This window comes from Cimex lectularius, unplaced genomic scaffold, assembly GCF_000648675.2.
Source record: "Cimex lectularius strain Harlan isolate CLEC.00 unplaced genomic scaffold, Clec_2.1 scaffold41, whole genome shotgun sequence".
NCBI lineage: Eukaryota > Metazoa > Arthropoda > Insecta > Hemiptera > Cimicidae > Cimex > Cimex lectularius.
The window spans coordinates 3,328,905-3,352,306 of record NW_019393011.1 but is presented as its reverse complement, the minus strand read 5'-3'; the positions used below and the strand labels follow the sequence as shown (position 1 = coordinate 3,352,306).

Genomic DNA, 23,402 nt, shown 5'->3' with positions numbered 1-23,402 from the left:
ATTTGTGTCACAGGCGGGATTCGAACCCACGACTTTCGGCTCAATACGCCGCTGCTCTACCACTTGAGCTACCGTGACTTCGATCGCCCATGCCACAAACTTCTCATTTCTACTACCCGATTTTATTCTAATTGTAAGCAAATCGTATTTATTGAACTTCGCAACTTCTTATTTGTTTAATTTTTATTGTCTATACGTATTTCAGGACCATTGACTGTACCCCTTAGAACTCGGAACATAATCAATCATGAATTGGAACAAATCTTAAAAGGTTTACCGGCAATGGTCCCGAAATACGTATAGGCAATAAAAAATTAAAAAAGATGTGTGGTTTTTTCATTGCTTCATTTATAATTAACAGTAATACTGCAGTTTAAATACTCAATTAATTATACACAATTTTTTTCGAAATGAAAAATTTGTGTCATTCGAACCCACGACTTTCGGCCCAATACGCCGCTGCTCTACCACTTGAGCTACCGTGACTTCGATTGGCCATGCCACAAACTTCTCATTTCGACTACCCGATTTTATTCTAATTGTAAGCAAATCGCGGCTTCATATAGAAACACTTTTTTTATTAACGATTGTACTAGATTAGCGGGACAGTGTACGATTCACCGATGTGATTTTAGTTTAATACTAAATTTTATCAGCTTCTATTAAATATATAAATACTCAATTAATTATACATAATTTTTTTCGAAATGAAAAATTTGTGTCACAGGCGGGATTCGAACCCACGTCTTTCGGCTCAATACGCCGCTGCTCTACCACTTACACAGTCCCGCCGAAAAAGTGTTTCTATATGAAGCCGCGATTTGCTTACAATTACAATAAAATCGGGTCGTCGAAATGAGAAGTTCGAGGTATGGGCGATGGAAGTCACGGTAGCTCAAGTGGTAGAGCAGCGGCATATTGAGCCGAAAGTCGTGGGTTCGAATCCCGCCTGTGACACAAATTTTTCATTTCGAAAAAAATTGTATATAATTAATTGAGTATTTATATATTTAATAGAAGCTGATAAAATTTAGTATTATACGCAGTTTCTTCATCTGTTTGAAAAATAATTTATTATTTTCTGATTTTTCCTGTATTTCCATATGCCTAATGAGCTGACAGTGCCTCGTAAATTGTCCTGCCATAATTCTAAGTTTTTCTACTTAGGAAATTCCGGATGGATTCTCTTGACAGACCTATTGCTTGTCTATGTCCTGAGGTGTCGTTTAGGAAACATGGGTAAATTTTGATGAATTCGGCAATTACATCTCTTTCTTGTCAGCTGGAATTATTTTTAGAAGCGTTTGGGTTTGTATCGCACTGTTGTGAATCCCTGACTAGTTTTGCAAAGAAACAATTTTTTCTTTGTTCGTATTTCTCCCACCCAATATTGCCAGTGTTCAGATGAGAGGGCTTGTAGAAGACGGCTCTTTTTACCCTCTACGCCTAGTATTTTAATCTCCTGAATAAAAACTTTATTGTTAGGCAAGAATAAGGCAGATTTCCCAAGGCATTAATTTAGCCTTCAATGTTTAAACATAAATCACTCCCGGTAATATTATTATAAGAATAAAGCTCGATTCTGAATTATTTAGCGAATGGATTTGAATTTTAAATCATTTATTGGTATTTTAAAACGTCAGTAAATCCATTAGCGAAAGTAGTAAAACAATATGAGATTAAAATTACCCCTAGCATCTTTACATGCTATTTTGAAATCCCATTAAACTTAATCTGTCCTACAATCATAAAGTAATGAAACAGTAATGCAAATAGTCTAAAAGTTTAAACAAAATTTTAATTTCATTACAAAGAAAGATGAACTCAAATTAATATTATAAACATTTGAATTATTCGATAGTTATACGTTGAATTGTACATTATCATCCCTCGGTTGAAACTTCCTAAGATTATCGATTGTCCTAAAATAGAAGCACGGTCAGTTCGGGCTAATAAGTAAGTTAATAATTAATGTACAACTGGTCAGAGTCCCGAAACTTCCTATTTGTCGGATAACTTTTGTTATCAAAGTTAAAGCAAATTAAATTGAAATCAGTAAAAGAAAATTTGGTAAAAGAGTTTTATCCATACAATTCCATGCATTACTATACATTTAATATGTTAATGTGCATCTTTTTAATGATCACATTTATACAATTATTCAATGGTAGTTCCTGACAACTTGTGCTGTCTTGTCCTAATTCTGTCGATTAGAAATTGGGCTATTTAGCAAAATAAATTTTAATTATCCTTAATCTCGCTGAGTATTCTAGTTTCCCTTTACTGTCCTGAATGTTGAAACCAGGCCCATTAGAGTTCAAAAATATTAATGAAGGATCCAATTTTAAGGTTTTCAAAATTATTAAATGGTTTTTAAAATAAAAAACTTTTTTTTTTACTAGGGGATTTTAACTTCGAGGTTATATGATCCCTCAGGGTGGGGATGTTTTTGAAGCCCATTTGTAAGTATGGACCTTTCTTTACAGTGATGCACCGTGTTAACGCTAAACTTTGCGGCCACCAACACCCCAGAGAACTTTTGGTAGAACTATTAAATATATGTAGTCAGCACTGTATTTTTTAAGCTAATAAAAAATGTATATAATATTTAAATTATATTATTAAAATATGACAAATTTTAAATGTAATAAATGGTTGAAGTGTCGAGAGAAAACCCTGTTATATTAAGTATTTCATGTAGTAAATTAAATAAATTAATTCCATAATAAACAGCCTAATAGAAGTAGACGTATATAGAAAACCCACAACTACAGACAATGATACCAGCGGATTCTTCCAACCCATGGTCCCAAAAGGCTGCTGTGGTTTCATTTGGCTCATAGACCGGATGTTAAAATTTCTGCTAACACCTGATAACTATAAAAATAATTAAAAACTATTAAAACCTTAGCAAAAAAACAACGGGTATCAAGAAATATTTATTGATAGGTTGCTAGTTAAAAGAATAAAAAACTTAACTTTAAACGAATCAACAATAGGACTCAGCCACCCCACCACAAATGAATCATTAGGTTTCCGTTGTTTGCCATACATTGGTGAATTGTCGGAAAAAGTTAGTAAAAGTTTTAAACAAGAAGGTTTTAGAATAGCTTCTAGAAGTACGGGTTCACTTAAAAACATCCTCTCAAAACCTAAAGACAAAGTAGACAACTTGGCAAAAAGCGGAGTTTACCCACTCACTTGTAATGATTGTGATATTAAATACATAGAACAAAGCGGTAGAGAAATAAAAACAAGAATAAAAGAACACTTGCCTAAATCGAGCAAATTTGCGGAATTTAAGGACCATCAAAAAGAAACAAAACATAATTTCAATTCAAATCTAAATACAAGAGTGTTACATAGTTTCAACAATGTGAAAGAATTACATTGGTTTGAGAAATTTGAAATTAAAAAATGTAAAATTGAACATGGTGATAAATGCATTAATAATATAACAGATTTTGATCTACCTCCCATTTTAAATATGTACATAAATAATATCAATCATCCAAATAATTAAACTAATCATTTTAATTGTTATTATTTTTATAGTAATTTAATAATATTAAGTATTTGCTAGTATAATATTTATTTGTTTTATAATTTCCGCGTTTCGCACGTTCAAATTGAGCGCCATTAAAAAAATCAGCTGCTAATTGGAACGTCGCGTTGGCGGAGGTATCAGCGGGTTCACTTTGGCAATTCATGTCGAGAGACGTGGTTGTAGAAGTCCTTCAACCTGATGATGAGCTAAAACGCTCGAAATCCGGATCGTTGCAAAACAACTTACTGTGAGTAGGAACTATCTTTTTAAAAAATGATTGAACACCACACTCACTCCATCATTTATCATTTCTAAAAAAAGGATTAAATTAATTCTGTTTATTGTGTATATTCATTATAAACATATTTGATTAACTTTGGGTGAAGTTAAGATTGAATGGTTAAAAAATTCCAACGAACTAATCAAATAGAAATATTGAAAATAGATTACTCCAAATAATAGGTAAGAGCTTGCCGAAGAGACAGATCTCATCTAAGTTCAGAAAAATAACTGATTACAAATATTTTTTGTAATAAAAATTCTAATATTAAATAAATACAATAAAAGAGATGATCTCCGTGACCCCATTCCAGAAGGTAAAATGATTGAAATCTGAGAACACCCCAGAGCCCGGATTAATGCCAAAGGTCTTCCAGTGCCATTATATGAATGGTCTCTGATTCAGGACATCTCTCAATACTATTCATCATTCGATCTCGTATACGGTCATTACTGCACGATTGGAAATCGGTATCAAAACAACCAGTCCATTAGTCATCGCCTAGTGTACTAAGAAGTCTTTTATCGAATGTTTTCTATCCACTCATCACGTTAGAAAAATGGAAAGAGACAACGCCTAACGTTGGATGAATGGGAATCTCCATATTGACACGTCATCAAATGAAAATCGTGCCTGCATGAATAACATGTTTGATATAAATATTAGTAAAAAATATTCCTAATTATATAAATATTATGTAACAAAATTAAATGACAATAATTTTTAAAAAAGGTTTTTGTGCAGTGTTGATATTTGATATTTCAGTCTAAACATGATAATAATTATCACATATGTAAATATTACTGACAAATTTGGTAGCATGAATGAGATAAGCAATTGACAAAAGTATGGTTTAGAATGGAGCTACCAAATCCTCGAACGTTTAGATAGAAAAACAATTAAATCGACAGCACCATAACTGATCACACGTGATTCTTCTAATCTAATTTAATTCTCACCTATTCGCTAGTACCTCCTAATTTTAATATTATGGTACATTACCGAAAATAACATTTATACAAATGGGTGGTGATCAGTAACCGTTAATCGATATTTATTTAGAAATCGTGAGATTCGGTCTAGTGTGATGTTGGTTTCAGAAAAACATTTTTTTGTCGTGCCAACGTTTCAGTCTTTATTGAGATCTTCTTCAGGGCCTGGGTTTTTCAAACATTGATTACATATAACAATTACATTTTGGATGTGGAAAAGTGAATTTATACAATGCAAAATATATTTTTATATATATATATTCAATCAAAGTATTTCTACTCACTCAAAATGTTTGTCTTCTGTGTAATTGTGCCATTCTTGCGTGTCGTGTCGAGAGTGCCAGTGAGATTTTGCTATTTTGAGTTTATATACGTAATCCAACGTATATGAACACTTTGAGTAAGTAGAAATACTTTGATTGAATATATATAAAAAAAATATATATATATATATTAAGGTTTAGATTGAACAGTAAAAGGATATATTCTATCTGCGAGTGGGATTTTTATTTAATGAAAACATTTAGTTGTGAATAGTGTTTCACTGAATATCATAGGAAATGATGAATAGATCAAATAAAAGTTCGAATCCCGCTCGTGATACTGACTTTTTTAACTCAACTAAAACCTTAATTGAACGATATTAATTGGTCAAGCGGACCACGAAACTAGTGAATTTAATAAGTTTAAATGAAGTATACTAAGCACTAAAGCTCTCCGTGGCCATTTCATTTGTCGCCGAGAATCAAATTGATTACACGACATTTGAAAAATGGCAAAAAGGAGGGAAAATTCGAAAGGTGTGGTTGAGATGGGAAGTTGTGTCCGAGTGGATCGAGGTCACGCTAGCTCAAGTGGTAGAGCAGCTGCGTATCTAGCCGAAGATCGTGGGTTCGAATCCCGCTCGTGCCATTGACTTTTTTTATCTCAACTAAAAACCTTAATTAATTGAAAGATCTTAATTGATCAAGCGGACCACGAAAACTAGGCTATTAAATAAAACGTGAGGCGCACATAAGACAAAACTGAACATTGCTACCAGGCATTCACACGAAAATGATGTTTTCCTGCTTTTACATTGACCAGGCCAATAGATAATATTGAGATTGACCTATAAATAATAAATTGTGATTATGACATGCCAATATTCAAATCCCACATTGAAAGGATCAAGTTCATCAACGAAGATTAACAAAAATGCATTTGCTATATAAATTACACTTAAATAGCATTTAAAAAAGACTTGATAAAAATTACTGTTGGTTTTCCAAGCTTTTGAAAATAAGCAATTTTATAAAATGGAAATAATGGAAAAGATCACGATTTTTAGTTATTTTTGATCGAAACGAGTTTTTGCAGATAAGAGGCGAGTCCTCTTTAATAAATAAAAAAAGCAAATACCATTACCGAATCTTTTTATATTTTTGTTGTCAAAGAAATAACATATTAAACCAGTATTTCGTATATTTTGTATCAGTGAGCTTATATTATTAAAAAAATACCCCGGAAATTGCGGGAGGCTAGTCTTATTTCCGTACAACTGACTTCCCTCCACACTCCAATATGTACCACATTACAAATTAAGAACAATAAACACAAAGCATATATAAAAATACATATGGTAATTTCTTCACTGAGAACATTTACTGAGTTTAATGACAACATTGCAATATCTAACGGTATAAGGCATGATTAATTAATTTTCAAAACGTTTCGAACGTTAGTATTACAAATGGCTTATTTTCGTACCCTCTCAATGGTTTAACTGCCCTTTGTTTCCGTGAGAAAGAGGTGCTCCAAAGCCGGAAGAGGAAGAGAAACACGATCAAAACCATTTGTTGGCCAACCACCGAACTATTTTCGATACGAACGTACTTATTGAAAAACTAAACGTACATGCGTTTCGTTCGTGACTTTTGTTTTAATACGCTGTTGCCCTTTCAGTTAAAAAACAAAATCGAATCTTATAGATTAATATAACAAACCCAGTAAAATTGACGGACTTTCAAAAATCACCAATATTTCATCTCATACGTTTTATTACACTTTCAGCTTTATTAACATTTAAATTAACGAAGCAAAAAAAATTCTTTACAGAAACAAAAAGGGCAAGTAAACCTTTAAAAATAAAACACTTTGAAGTTTAACCGAATGGTAAAATAATAAAATCTGAAGGGATCATATTTTTTAAAAATGTATCATCCCACATATAGCAAAAGAAATAAACTCCCTAAAGATTATGTTTATTATTTAAAAATTCAACAAAACATTGTTTTACGGAACGAGTTAATTTGCAGTGTTGGAAACTTGTCAGTAGGAGTTACTTGAATAATGGGTTGTAGAACATGTAGATGCTTAGCGATGTCCATTTCTGTGTTATATTTGGAAAAAGTTTTTTTTTCTATGCACAATTGCAAGAAAATTGAAAAAAGTTAGAATGGTAATATATACACATCTATACTTTGTAAATATCTCCTTGCCTTGCTTATCTAATAGAATATCAAACAAACGCGAAAAATATGAACACATCGATTTCTTAAAGACAAAATTTTTTGATAGACAATATGTCGATTTTTATGTTTTTCCTAGGTAAGTTTTTCCGTCATTTAAACTTGAAAACCGATGATTATGTCAGATTATATACGATCATTCATTTTATTAAATTAAAGTAGAATATGAATAAAAAAATAATACAATCAGTCTGCGATGTCCAAATGGTTAGAGTGCCCGATTCGTATTTGACAAGCTAGCGGCTCTGGGTTCGAATCGCGGATCAGTGCTAGGAATTGTATTATCTATTAATACGGAGAAAATATAAGCTATTTGAACGTTGAGCCTTCCTATATGACAAGAACTACTTCACTTTATTCTAAATAAACTACATTTTTATGAACCAATATTTCATATTCACAGATATCACTTCTACTCTGAATATGACAATATAAGTTTATTAAATATTTTTCAAAAATATGAAATAAATAACCCTGTTTTCGGAAAAAACAATGTATTCTCAATATATTGTTAAAAACTGTAATTTAGAAAAACTTTTCAAAATTACAATAAAACGCCATTATTTGTAATCCACGCAATAACTTCTAAAATGTTAAAGTTCTTATACGACATACTTTTTATTTTTTTTATTTTCTTAAAGGCGTTGTGTTATTTTCATCCAAACTTCGTGGATAAATTGTCTACATTTATAATGTACAATATTCAACAAGTAACGATATAAGGGTAAGGTTTGAAAAAGGCATTTAAAAACTGTCGTATTTAAGTTTTCCTGCTAAGCAATCTTCAAACTAGTATAAAAAAAATAAAATATCAAGGAAAATTAAAAGAAATTACAATAAAATTAACATATATTTTCTAAGTTTACTTCCTTTTTATCATGGTCACATGCACTTGTAACATTAAAAAATTAAAGACATTATAAATCTACAACGTACGAATCTCCTTTATCACCGTACCCAGCAAGATTTTGTAAACGTATGTATGCCCAGGACGAAAGTGAATTTTTGGTGATGTGCTAAACCGCCTGAATCTCACTAAACCTAAAGAAAGCGAAGGGTCACGAAGAGGTGACGAGATGTTGACATTTCCCAGGACGAAATCTGCCTCACTGTTTTCTCCAAGTTTGAGAAAGTGAAAAAACAAACAAGTACAATGGAAACAATTAGTCTGTACAAAAAGAAAACTTGTCTCTGAACATACGTAAGTTATTTCAACAAAATATATAGCAACCAGTCATCTAATGTATTTCCAAACATTTCAATATATCTATATATCTATTTATCTATCATCTATCTACCTCTCTCTTCTACCAGAGACAACAATATCAATATTATTTTCCATTTACGGAAGGTGTTGGATGAGTTAATAAAGTCAGTGTCACGAGCGGGATTCGAACCCACGACCTTCGCCTAAATACGCCGCTACTCTTCCACTTGAGCTATCGTGATTTCGATCCGCCCGGGCAACTTCCCATCTCAACCTCACCTCTCGAATTTTCCCTCCTTTTTGCCATTTTTCAAATGTCGTGTAATCTATTTTCTTTTTTATCTCAACCAATACCTCCCATAAATATAAATTAATTGGAAAATGTTAGTTGGTCAATCGGACCACGAACTGCAATGGATTTAATAATTAAACTGAAGTATATCTTCATGAAAGCTCTACGTGTTTATTTCATTTGTCGCCGAGAATCAAATAGATTACACGATATTTGAAAAATGGCAAAAAGGAGGGAAAATTCATAAGGTGAGGTTGAGGTGGGAAGTTAGTGTCCGAGAGGATCGTAGTCACCATAGTTCAAGCGGTAGAGTGGCGGCTTTCTAGCCGAAGTTCGTGGGTTCGAATCCCGCTCGTGACACTGACTTTTTTATCTCAACCAATACATTCTATAAATATTAATTAATTGAAAAATGATAATTGGTCAATCGGACCACGAACTGCAATGGATTATTTTCTATGTTACAAGTTGTAAAACGCTTTTTGATCGGAAAGTGGAATTTTTTGTTATTCCTCTTCCGTAGCCTGTACATTGATATATACAAATTCAGCCAAAAATAGTAACGGCGTAACGCTTTCTACGGCATCGGGTTTACATACCAATAAGGAGCATAATCGGATCAGGGAAGCTCAATTTCGGACGAATTGGTTATTTCGTAAGCATGTGCAGAGGATAAGCCGCATTATTTCACCTTAATCTATTCATACAAAAATACTCATAACTTCTAGAAATAAAATATGTATTTTAAAGAAAAAAAGTTGTATCAGACATTATAAAACCGTGATTTATTAATGAAAGTTTAAGAAGGAAAATTGTTGATAACACCATTTCACCTAATGTATTTATAAAACAAATTCTAATATCTTATAGGAATAAAAATATGTACCATAAGAAAAAAAAATTGTTTAAGACGTTATAAAGCGGGTGATTAATTGGTAGAAAAATAACAAGGTAAAATTGTTAAATTTTCTAAAAGTTATATTGTTTATGATCGTCAGATAAAAATCTCGTGTTTGATTATTTTCTGGCCGCTATTATTTGTTTGATAATAATGTTTAATATCCTGAACCTTTGCAAAGGCTAATTTTTAAAAGCACATTTCACAAGAAATTTGATCTTCTTAGATATCACGATAAAAATAGAGTCCCATGACTATTCGTATAGATTAAAACCAGTCCGTTCGTTTGGTGGATAATTATAGCTTTCTCCGGGCTTAAGAAAGCTATTATAAGTTAATAAACGTTTCAACTATGTTTTTTAGGGCATTATGGAAAAAGAAATAGCTTAACATTTTTCAAATATTTTCATTTCATAATTTATAAGGATAAAACAGGTTTAGTTATCTGTAAACCTTTTATACGTTTCACTGGTAAATAGATATTCACATTTCGCTCAATGCACGTTTATAATTGTTTTCAACTAGCAATAATAATAATTCAGTAGAACTTCGTGGTTTCAATATTGCCACTGGTGGCTCTGCTCACTTGGTTTACACCAGGAGTCGGTTACTGCTCTCCATGACGGGCGGTAAAGAACTCGGCACTACTTAGCGTTAAGTCGGTTCGAGATTATTAAATTCGGCGTCAAGAACTTTCACGAAGGAGGAGAGAGACGAGGGAGATCATGAACATACACTCCACTTTTTGTTTTCTTGTTGGAGAGAGCAAAACGGTGGTTGTAGTCTCGGTACTTGGCACTATGTGTCTAGAGGTAACGAACAGGCGGACGAGGCGGCTAAGGCCGGGATGTCTCAATCTCCGGACTTAACCCCAGCGATCCGTCCTGTAACGCTAAAAGTACAATAAAATCAAGTGGCAGCGTCGGTGAACCGGATCAGCAGAGAAGCTTTCCATTATGAAAAGATAGTCATTAGGTGGCTTTCGGAGGATCTGACTCGTAGAAGAAGGGTCATCATCACACTATTAAGAATATGCCATGTGAGATTGACACACGGACACTTACGTTTGAGCTATACATATGTGTCCGGTAAGCAGAGAAAGGTAGGTCCAAGTGTCCCACTAATTTGAGGTTTTCAATTCCTTGGACCCATATGTATAGAGAGCGTACGACAAGTGTAACTGTGTCCCCTGTGACAATCTGTTAATCTGAATTCATAGAGGGTTGTTTTATATATAGATATATCCTACGTAAAACAAAACATATTAGGAAAATTAAAATCTTACCAAAAACAGTTAACCTATGTTACTATAAAATGGGGACAAAACTGCATCAAGCATCAAGTATAGCTTACCTGCAACATAAAGAAAATGTACGTTAGTAAACATGTAATGTAGATATTATAGAGAGAGAGAGAGAGAGAGAGAGAGAGAGAGAGAGAGAGAGAGAGAGTGAGAGTGAGAGTGAGAGTGAGAGTGAGAGTGAGAGTGAGAGAGAGAGAGAGCGAGTGAGAATATGGATGAAGTGCAAAGATGAATACGTAAATAAACAATTTTAAGGAAAAGAAAGAGAAATAGAAAGTAGATAGACAAAGATAGGTAGCCAGAGACGGGGAGAGAAAAAAAGAGAGAGTTAGGCGGTAGACGGAGAAAGAGACAGGAGGGAGCGAGAAAGAATAACGAGGTGGACATGAAAAAGAGAAAAAGGAAAAAAAGAACGAGAAGGGAGAAATGGGAAAGAGAAAAGGGAGAGAATGAGAAAAGGTAGGCAGACATTAAGTAAGTGTGTACAAAAGCGATAGATAGGGGGATAAGAGAAAAATACAGAGATAGATATATCGATTAATAAATTAATAAATGAGAGAGACTGACAGTCAGCTGGTAGACAAAGGAAAGCCCCAGTAAATATTGTGAGTGTGTGTAAAAAAATTGAAAGCCGAACGAGAGGTAGAGGGAGAAAAATAAGAAAATAGAGTAATAGAGAAAGAGAAAGAGTAGGTGATGGTGATGGGAGCGGTGAGAGGGGTAAGGGGGAGTGGTTAGGAAAAAGGGGGAGGGAGACAGAGTGAGTGAGAGAGAGAGAGAGAGAGAGAGAGAGAGAGAGAGAGAGATGGAGAGAGAGAGAGAGAGAGAGAGAGAGAGAGAGAGAGAGAGAAGGAACGATTTTGACACATAAACAAATCTATTTATATAATCAATGTACGTTGATGAGAAAAACGAAAACAACTGAACCGATTTCGATTAAACTATCACACTTTGTTTTTATTAGTACCAGGCGGGTTTAGAGTATATCAAATGGGCACTTAAATATTGAATGTTTTTTCTTTTGACAAAAAGATCAAATCTTTTATCAGGATTCACAATAAAGAGAGATTTCATGGATTCATTGTGGAGTTCATTTTCACATCTGTTTTGTCAGCTGTCAGCTGTCCAGTCGGGCCTTCAGCTCCCGGTATGATATACGTTTCCCTCGTCTTTCAAATTCCGATTTGGAGGCGCTAACCGTCAATAGTCGCAAAACCAAGGATAACACAGACTATAGTCCCAACAATTATTGACTCGGTTATAGTTTGCACAACTACTTGTACATTATAGTCACAAAAACTACAGGATTGGTTTCGCTGATAGATAGGAAAATAAAAACTTCACCGTTTTTTCTCTACTATAGGCAGAAGTGGTGTAGGTAGGAGAACAACTACCGGCGTGTGGCCTCACTGACGACCGTTCCACTCAGCCAAACCATCAGAATTGACAAAAGTGCTCCAAGCGAACGTTTGTTTAGTGTACAAGAAAAAAGACTACTAAAACTGATTTTGTTTTATAGGTATGTATATATCAACAATAATAAATTCTATATTAAACATAGTTTTACCGAACTCGGTCAGTTTATATTAAATGTGATATGTGATGCCGTTGTTTTGCCAATTGGATTAATTAGCATTGTGAATTTTATAAAGTGAAAGTTTGTGAAATTCTATATATTCAGTTCTCTAAAATTTCCTACTGTTCAGTATTAATTGTGATGATTTTGCTGTACCATGAATTATATTTAATCTTTGTTCTGAACTTTGCCTCTGTATAGCATTTTGCTGTTGTTTAAAATACCACCAAAACGACACAATATTGTTCATAGAATAATATTAATAGTCTTACTAATATTCAAAAGAGAGGATGTGCTAATAGAACAGATACCATTGACACCAACAGATGTACCTTTCCAATTCAAATGAGTGCAATTTCCAATTAAACAGGCTTTTGCAGTAACGATGAACAAATCACAAAGTCAATCATTGCTATTATGCGGATTGAATTTGGAGAATCCATGGTTTTCTCATGGCCAATTATACTTTGCATTCCCCACGATGGGGAATTTGTTGTTAGTATATAGACAAATGGAATCACTGAAAACCGTGCATATCCAAGAATATACAATGAATTTATCGCTGAATAAACCAGTAATTACAATTTAATACAATGTAGCCCAAAACAAAAGTAATTTTGCATATGTAAATATCTAACATGATGATTAAATACAACCATTGATATCACACATTCAATTGTGTTCATTTAATATATATATATATATATATATATATATATATACAGTGACTCACATATTTGTTCACATCAGTAAACAATTTTCTATTATCTCTAGTTTGCAAATTCCGTATTTTTAATCCAGACAACAGCAATAGGATTGAGTTCGTTGAACTGTTGGTAAACAAGCATTCACCCTAATAATCTTTATTTACGTTTATACCTTTGAATTGAGCCAGTTTATTACGAGTCTTCGTGTGAACAGTTTTGTGACTTGGGTTACTTCATTGCAAATTTCGGAAAAACCATTCAATAATTCGTCTCAAATTTGTTATCAGGTATCACCAATTTAGTTATTTTTCTTACATATTGAAAATATTTCCTTTCCTTAATGGTTATGATTTTATTCCATTTAATTAGAGTATGAAGCCATTTTCAACATTTTTGAAAGATCAAATAATAAAATCTCTACAAGAAGGACTTCCTTATCGTGAAATTTCAAAAACTATATAAATTGATATTATTGGTGTAATAACAAAACCTAAAAGATCTCCCGGAATTTACGATAGTTGTTTTAAAAAGAAGAGGAGTGGTCATAAAACAAAATTTTCCGAGGCCAAAAGGCGTTGTATCTTGTTTTATGATCAAAACAGGTTGACAATGCTGTCCAAATTCACTGTAGGCCGCTGATAATGATAATATGGATGTCGGTGCTGAAACAAACGGAGATGTTTACGTGAGGTCGGATTAAGAGCGACGGTAAAAGTGAAGAAACCATAGCTGACCAAACAGGGGCTTGCTGATCGTGCTTTTCATGTCATGGAATGGCCCCCACAGTCACCTAACCTTTTGGGAAAACTAAAAAATCTTTAGCCGATGCTGCAGGAGACGCTTCAAACTTCGATCAACTTTGGGAAAAAACGCACGTTGAATTGGACCTAATTGATCCAGAACAGTAGAGAAATCTCGTGAGAAGTATGCCCAGAAGGACTGATGCAGTTTTGAAAGCCAAAGGAGGACATAAAAAATATTAAAGGACTTTCTATGACACAATCATATTATCGTTCGAATCTGTGAATCAGTTTATATATATATATATATATATATATATATATATATATATATACATACATAAATCTAGAAACAGAATAGGTGTACTCAAAATATTCAAAATAATGTGTTAAATACTTTTTATTATCTCCCTGGTCGGATATTATATATATTTATATTGCTTTTGTGTTTGTTTTATGACTTGTAAGTAATTTAATAGTAGTAATTTAGTAAGGTTTGTAGTCAAACGAAAAACCTTGTTTTGTGTAATTGTGTAGTCAGCAAAAGTCGACGTGCTTTATACTAATGATTGCTTTATTTAATTTATCAATCAACATTATATTTTAGCCCTGAGGAAGGCCATACAAAAGCCGAAAGCTTGGCAATTGATAAATATCCCTCAGCTAACTGACCAGCTAATAGAATCCATCATAAATTTAAAAAAGTTCTGATCAATAACATCGATGCAATTTTAACATGTAAAAGACTAATTAAGACTTAGAATGAACTTTTTTCGTAATGAATATTGTATCAACCGCTGAAAAGAGTTTTAGAAAATTGCGAGGTGACGGAAATGCCGGTCGTGTATTATCTTCTAAAAGAATCAATTTTTAATGTAAGTTATAAAAGAAACATCTTTTAATCTCGACTTCTTTATTCTCTGAATCAAAGAAATGGAACGTCCCTCGTTCATTTTGTCTTTAGGCCTCAATCTTACAATATTATTCAAAAAGACGTTTTTTATTATTAAAAGCAGAAAAAATCTTATTGTTTTCCAGCAATATCACTGTAAAACGGCATTCCCGTTTTCATTTCATTTTTAATTTAAGACGAAAAATGAAGAGGGGTCATAATTAAAGATGTGCGTTGTTGCCTGTTTTAAAAGGAAAACTTTCTGCTAATATCGTGTTTTATGTATAAATTATATATTATATTAATAAAACGTTTTATTGTACACGTAGTAATTTTCTCGCGTTGAACAAATTGACATGGCAAATATTTTATACGTCTAACTTGGTTTTATTTAGTTGACTTATTCCAGGAGTAACTCCTAAAAATGTATCAAAATTTTAAATTTTTTAAGATCTTTTTCTTAGAGTTTTTAGCACGATTGTTTTATTTTGACTTCTATCAAAAAAATTAGTTATAATGGTTATTTTCATTTTATTTTAAATGGCTGAATACAACCAATTTGGTGAAATTCACTACGTTATAAAATAAAATATTCCTTTGTATTCCATTATTTTACAATGGATTAAAAATGAAAAAGGCTTACTCGTGTGATTTTACAAGGTTTTGGTTTTAGTTTGACCGATATGTATTGAGGTAAATCACAATTTACGTCTTTCGCAATTTTCTGTACCGAATTAAAAAAAACATTATGTCAAGTAAAGTATATCTTTACTATGTATTATTTGACATAATACCATGTCAAATAATGAGAAAACAAAAGTGTAACGAACAAAATAACCTGTCTGCAAGGTTCCAAATACTATTACGTTCAAGTATGCGTTATGATGGGGGACCAGAGAAACACTTAGCTAAGTAGAAAATAATGCTGCCGAAACTGCAAAAACGCTTACAAAACAGTACATTTTAATTAAGATGAAAATAGTTTATTAATTTTTGAAAGATTTAATTTAACATATAAGAGTTTATCTAAGGCGTAATGTTCTACCAGCTGTTCATATTGATGTTTTTGGATGTGGTCCATGAGTATTAATGGTGGTATTTAAATTGCATAACAAAATAGGAACAATAATGCTTTTGAGGCATAAAAACATGAACACAAAGGATAAGAGGTCCAACCTTATATACTGTATAAATTGTAATAATTGCCAAAAAGTATATTATGGACAAACTAAACAATATTTGCGGGAGAGAATAAAACAGCGTAAGTATAAATATAAAGACCAAGGCAGGTCTCGTAGTGCGAAAATTACTCTTTCAATTTTGACAAATTCACAAAATCTCTTAACGGATGTAAATGACCTGAGTGTAACAAAAACGACATTCTGTGATATTTTGCAACCTATCTGTGGCGTTAATATTCAATATTTATTTTATTATTAATATTAAATAATTAAAGAAATTTTCCTGATATCAGATACGTATTCCAGTTGCTACTTTAGGATTTTCTAGTCGGTTTTAATTATAAATTAGACCTCGTTTTGATTAAAAATTGAGTAAAAATGAGTAAGGAGGTTGCCTTCTCACATTGTACCTGCCAAAACCAAACCTTCTTAATTGAATATATGTTTATAATTCACTAATTTCCTGGTCTGCTTGACCAATTAATATATTACAATTAATTAAGGTTTTTAGTTGAGATAAAAAAGTCAATGGCACGAGTGGGATTCGAACCCACGATCTTCGGCTAGATACGCCGCTGCTCTACCACTTGAGCTATCGTGACCTGGATACACTCGGAGACCAACTTATATTTATAATATTTGCTCATTTTTTTCACACACTACAAATTAGAAGATGAAAAACAAAAGAGAAAAATGTTGAAATAGTGTATTGTACCTACATGTATTGCTTTAACCACTGACCGAGCACCTAAGTCAAAACTGAGTAGATAAAAATGGAAAAAGGGAATTATTTTGAGTCTAAATAATATTATACGTATATTTATATTAATTATTATTTATGAATGTAGAGCACTGAGGAAGAGATAACAAATGTCCAAAAGCTTGGCGTTAGGGCAGTAATTGTCATTTTTGGACCAAATCCCTGATTCCAAAACATTAATATAAAAGTATTATAAAGAAATAAAAGTTTGTCACACTAGAAAAAGGTTTATTTTTCTTTTCGTATTATCGCTTTAATGATTTTTATATCTGTAGAGTAATTATTAACATAACCGATTTTTGTTAAACGCTCCAAGTGGTCATAGATGACCGAGATGTTCGGAAGAAAGTTCAAGTTTCAAAAAGATCAAATGATCAAAGATGGAACAGGAAGTACATGGATAAGTAAAAGGACTGAATTACACCCTAGCAAGACCCCTTGGAATGGGCCAAACAATCTTCCAAACAGAATTGCGATGTTCGGAACGTGTTCCATAGAATTGTTTTATTGCAACTACATGAACAGAGGGAAGATTAAGGTATCGATGTGAATATTAATATATGTGAGGTTTAATATGTAAAAAGAACGGTTAACTGTTTTTCTTAGGACTTTTGGTTGGAACCTTTGGATTCGTTTCGTGTTGGAATGCTTGGTTGAGCACCAAAGCTCCATACCATAAGTCGACAAAGGTATGAGAAATGAGAATCGTGGCTAATATCATGTAGATTAGTGGCTATTCGAATAGTCTGTCGAGTAGAAGTGATAAGAATTTCTAACTTGTGTAATTCGTTTCATTGTAGTCTATTAAGCTAGGATAAAGATATAACACACACACATATATGAGATGCACAGGTTCTTTTTATATATATCGTGTGTCAAAATAGAAATTTATCGACTACGCAGTAATTAAATAAAATTAATTAATGAAAAAAATATCAATTTCAAAATGTCACTTATCTTTCAATTCTAAACATGTTGATTGAAAATAAAAACAGCTTTATTCCATTCATTTTGAGAGGGAAACCAACCCGCTCAAATTATGTAAATGGCTGTAAATAACGACCGGTTTTCAAATGAAAATTAAGTGAGGGGGCCTCTAAATGCCCACAACCGATTTGCTGAAATATCGCTGAAAATGGAAATCAATTTTTTTACCAGGACAATGTTTTCAGCCAACCAAAAAGGAAAGGTAATATTTGACCGATAAATCTGTCACCACCGACTACCATCGATAAAAACCGTTACGAGCTCATTTCCCCAGGCTAAATCATCTCGTAGTTAACTACTGCCGGTGTGGTCCGAAACCAGCAAGGTTCCATGCAAGAATGCTGCTTATCACGCAGTGATCTTTATAGACTTATGTCAACCCGGTCGGGTTCTTCCATGTCCCAAGGACGACGATTTTGTACTTTAGCGATTTGCTACTATGAGTTCGGGGCTATTTTCAAACTTTCAAACGGATGATAAAAAGTATACATTTATTTTTTCCGTTATATATGACCAATAAAACTGCTTTACGAAAATATTTCTTTATTTATTTAACTTTATCAGAAATTTTATTGGAATTGCGAAACGTAAAATTGTCATTTTCTTTTTACCATTACATTTAACGGAACGTATCTTTGAAAATTATGAGAATTAGTTCACTTTATCTCCAATACAACGTACTGGAAAATGTATTATTTTAGACATTATTTTCTTATGCTGTAAATGAAATATTTCTCTAAGTTTATTTATTCCCATTCTGTCAAGCGTTAATAAACATGTTCGCAAGGTGTTAGTGAGACTATCACCACTTCGTCTTTAGAACGCACCATGAGGGGAACCTTACGGCACCCTGATGACTTCAACGCTTTCGACATTACCTACATTGTATCCTGGAGGATCATGGGTGGGCACATGACAATTTTAGTCACCACTACAAAAACGGGTACCGAAAGGGCAAGTGCGAGGAGTAGATATTCTTTAGTTATCCCGATAATTAGTATTCCAAAATCTGGAGAGTGTCCGGTCATCCCAAATACAGTCGTTTTTAGGAAATGCTCATGTCCAGCAAGATCAATGAAAGTTACGACTTTAAAAGATCTCTGGCATATTTTACCCCATATTTACCCCAATCCAAAGAGCCATGATCTGGCTTATTAACCACATTGCCCATGCTGTCAAATCCAAGGATATCATTTTCAACAGAACTTGTCCTCCCTGGTTCCATTTCATGCTTGTGTAAACAATTTTTGCCTTGCGTGTCCCCTCCCATTGTCCACCTCGCCATGGTCAAAACTCCCAAGATTTTCCAGCATCGACATTGCCGACCACGGCAACTCTTATCTCAAGAAAATCTTGCTCTACTACCCTCCGTCGTACTAAGTATTGTCCTGTCATCCCCTGCTCACCTTTCTTGTTCCTGAGTAGGACACAATCGGCATCAAGGGTAGCTGCCAACGATTGCAAGGTGGCAACTGATGCGTCATACTCATCTGGGTTTAAAGTTGTTTCGCCACCATCTTCTCCTATACTTTCAAATAAAAAAAAATTGTCTCTCCTCTTCCATTATCAACTCGGTCTTTCAACTTCCTCTGGAGTAAGTCAAATTGTTCAGAGGTCGGGCTGACTAGGCTGGCCTTGGACCTGATGCTTGGGTAGTCGATCGGCGGGGAAGGCTCGACTTGGGCGTTGATCTGGTTGGACGTTGTTCCCGCAGAAGTCTGCGTCTGATCGACGACGCTGGCCATTTCCGAGTCCGTCCGAAGCAATAAATCCAACTGTGTCCGACTGTTTACCTTTCTGCCATATCAGGTTCACCAATAGGATTGATTTCCTTTCATTTTTAAACAGCCCTGATCTTCATATCAGTGGTTTCCTCGATGCTCGCCGAGCCAATCCCAGCTGTGGTACACAAGTTGCTTAAGTTGTATTAATAAAATTATATACGTATTGTATATGTATAACTTTGTGTTTGCAGATTTCGGATAAAATAAGAAAGGTAATCAGTTGAGATAAAAAAGTCAATGGCACGAGCGGGATTCGAACCCACGATCTTCGGCTTGATACGCCGCTGCTCTACCACTTGAGCTATCGTGACCTCGATCCACTCGGACACCAACTTCTCATCTCAACAACACCTTTTGAATTGTTGAGTGTACAATTGGATCGAGGTGGTAGAGCAGCGGCGTATCAAGCCGAAGATCGTGGGTTCGAATCCCGCTCGTGTCATTGACTTTTTATCTCAACTGAAAACCTTAATTAATTGTAAGATTTTAATTGGTCAAGCGGACCACGAAATTAGTGAATTTATGAAAGGTAAATTTAATAATTTCGTTGAACCGATTAGTAATAAGTTAATAATCTTATATTAAATCAATAAAAGCCGCTGGATTAAATTACATTACGTCAATATACAATATGTATAGATTCAATGAAATGAAATATTTTAAGTCTATAGGTAAAGCAAAAACAAACAAAACGATTTTCTCTTCAATCTTGTTTTATAGTAAAAAACTCAACTTCAAAAAGAAACACTGTATAGTTTTTTTCATTTTTATTTGCGGTGTATAGTCATGTTTTACAAGTTAGCTCGGATCATTATATTATAACATATATACTGTCAATGATCACTTGTTGGATCTATTCTCATCGGTTTAACTTAAGTTCTACCTGCTTCGGCTTCACGCCATTTTTAAGGTGAACTGGAAAATGAGTTCCTCGTTGTAAAGTAATGGGTTTCTCTCACCCTTACCACGTTTAGCAAATGTATAATGTTACAAGAGAAAACATATTTGTAGAAACAAGAAGGATAATAGTGTAGAGAAAGGTTGCTCGATGTAGCCAACTTAATTGAAGGGTGCGATTTCTTTGCTCCGTATAGAGAGCGTGTAGGGATACAACCACCAGATTTGAATTGGGTTTTTTTGGTCCCATGTTCGGATTATTACAGAAAAAAGAGCTGCCTTATACTAATTTATAAATATCTATTGTGTTTCTTTGTGTATGTTCAGACTGAATTATTTCTTAGCGTGAATGAGTGAGAAGACCCTTGGTGGAACAAGTATTGAGTACCCCATCCACCCTTCACACTTACACTAGTTATATAATACGTAAGGAGGGTGATAAAATAATATCGAACGATCCACCATCCTAATTGGGTGAATGGGGTAAACGCGAAAGAATATATTTAAGTGAGTGAATGAGAGTATGAATGTATTAGAATTTGGGAATGGATTAAGTTGGGGTTGAAATGACCTAGCTGTTGATAGCCTCTGTAGCCCAACCTTGGCGGCTCGAAGGATAAGACCCAGGTTTGACCCCAGTCTACGTGATTCTCAAAGCTTGCCGGTAATTTATTGTAAATTTCAAAAACTGAACATACCGCGGACTTCGAGCAATGATAGTTTCAAATCGGTACATGTACATATGTAAATGCATGTGCAGTGCTGGCTTATATAGTAATCAATAAAGACAAGATCATCAGCTTTTATTTGCGGTATATAAATTAATTCTACTTATGTTTGTAACGCATAGAACCAGAAATATATTTGTAGATAAAGTAAAATAACACAAATGTAATCTCGTCATTATTTAAATAAATTTCTAGACATAGGAAAATCAGAGATTAGATAATAGAACAGTAACAGGACAGAAACCTCTCGGATTGAACATGTTTCCCACTTGGGACTCCAGCCCGGGGGACTCGTTGGAAAAGTTTATAAATCATATTACATGAATTTATGCATGGCTCTAACACAGTTGGGAACTAGGTTAAGTTGGGCATGTTGGATTCCCACGAGCCTTAAACCTATTTTACTCCGCCTCAAATTGAATAACAATAACCGTGGGGCGGCGTTAACCTTAGAAATTGAAAATTCGATTTGGTTTTTCATGCCACTTTATTACATACTCCGATATCGCCACCATCCAAAGTGTTAGCCTCTAAGAAAGCCGAGATTAAATCGTATGTACGTGAAAACAAAGCAAGTTGTCACAATAAGCGATGATTAAGAATGTGGAAAATATTATATTGCACAAATATGTTTATTTAAGAAAAACCTAAAAACAACGTTTTAACAAGATCTAAGAAAAAATTAGATACAAGCCAATTACTTCTGGAAGTCAATTAACAGGAAAAGCACTTAATTGACCGTCATTTACATATCTTCATACAGTCGCCAGGGGGTTATTCATTGGTCAAAATACATTAGGGGTGATTAAAATGACATTGCCGACAATTAACATGTAACTCGCCCGTTATTAATTTACAACACCCCCTGTGTAACCCTATCCGTGAATGCGGGAGAAATGTTTCGAAGAGTTGATTTCATTAGCAGCCAATTCTGCCTGGAGTGAATGAAGTCATCACCATTCTGAAGGACGGGCCTGTTACCAATTATGGGGAGAAAACTGTCCTCTTGATTATTTTTATCGCTCTTATTCGTTTTCCTTGTTAATTGTTAAAAGTTTATTGCAGCGGTAGTGGAAATTGTCGGTTTGTTTGTGAAATTGTGTATTTCATAGAGAAATATTATTTACAAAACAAGCCAAATTAATACGCAACTTTTTTCCTCTTTCTATTTCACTTTATCCTTTTGTCCCTCTACATTATCGATCTACCTTTCTACATATCGATCTATCTATAGTCTCTATTCTCTTCTTTTATACTATTATTAAGTTCGTAGTATTCTGCACTTCTCTGTAAGACACTCTCTCTCTCTCTCTCTCTCTCTCTCTCTCTCTCTCTCTCTCTCTCTCTCTCTCTCTCTCTCTCTCTCTCTCTCTNTTCTCCCTCCCTCTCTCCCTCCCTCCCTCCCTCCCTCTAAAATTACGACACCCGGATTCCTTGGGAGCACAAACGATTGAAAACGATCCTACACTAAATAATTTGTATATACACGCGTCCACACTCGTACACACTTATCTATCTATTTATTCATTTATTTACGTATTTATTTATTCCTATAGAATAAAGACATGTACATTGGAACACACACATGTCCACACGTTACATTTACTTATCTATTTAATTACTTATTTATTTATTTTAGAGAGTGGATACATGTGAGTTCACCTATGCAATCACCTATTTATCTGTGAATGTATGTACATATTTATTATCAAATTTATTATCTATTTATTATCTAATTTATTATCTTATTATCTAAGTTTTATCTAATTGAATATTGATTATATTTATCTATACTATTTATTCATCCTATTTATTTACTTTACTTTTAAATTATACATATAATGTTTATACTTAATTTATAAATATGTAAATATAAGTTATTTAAATTTGTTATCTGTCAGAAAGGTGATTCTCACTCAAATTAGTTTTAAATTGTTCACATAATGCAAAATCATTACTATGAATCAAAAGTGACAGCGGGTTTTTTTTTATAATCAGTTTTCCCCGCTAAACGCAGTAACAAGCTAAACAATACAAAAAGATCACAATATTAAGGTTGTAGAAGGTTATAAAGCCCAGTGTCTTTCGCACTTCTAACGGAAATGTAAAGAGTCAGGTTGC

At 33.6% G+C, this 23,402-nt stretch overlaps 1 protein-coding gene across 1 annotated transcript in view; it reads right to left on the bottom strand.

Moving 5' to 3' along the window:
• Positions 1–23,402, bottom strand: part of LOC106663882 — a 341,156-nt gene that overhangs the window by 205,677 nt on the left and 112,077 nt on the right. The gene's annotated exons all lie outside the window — the stretch shown is intronic.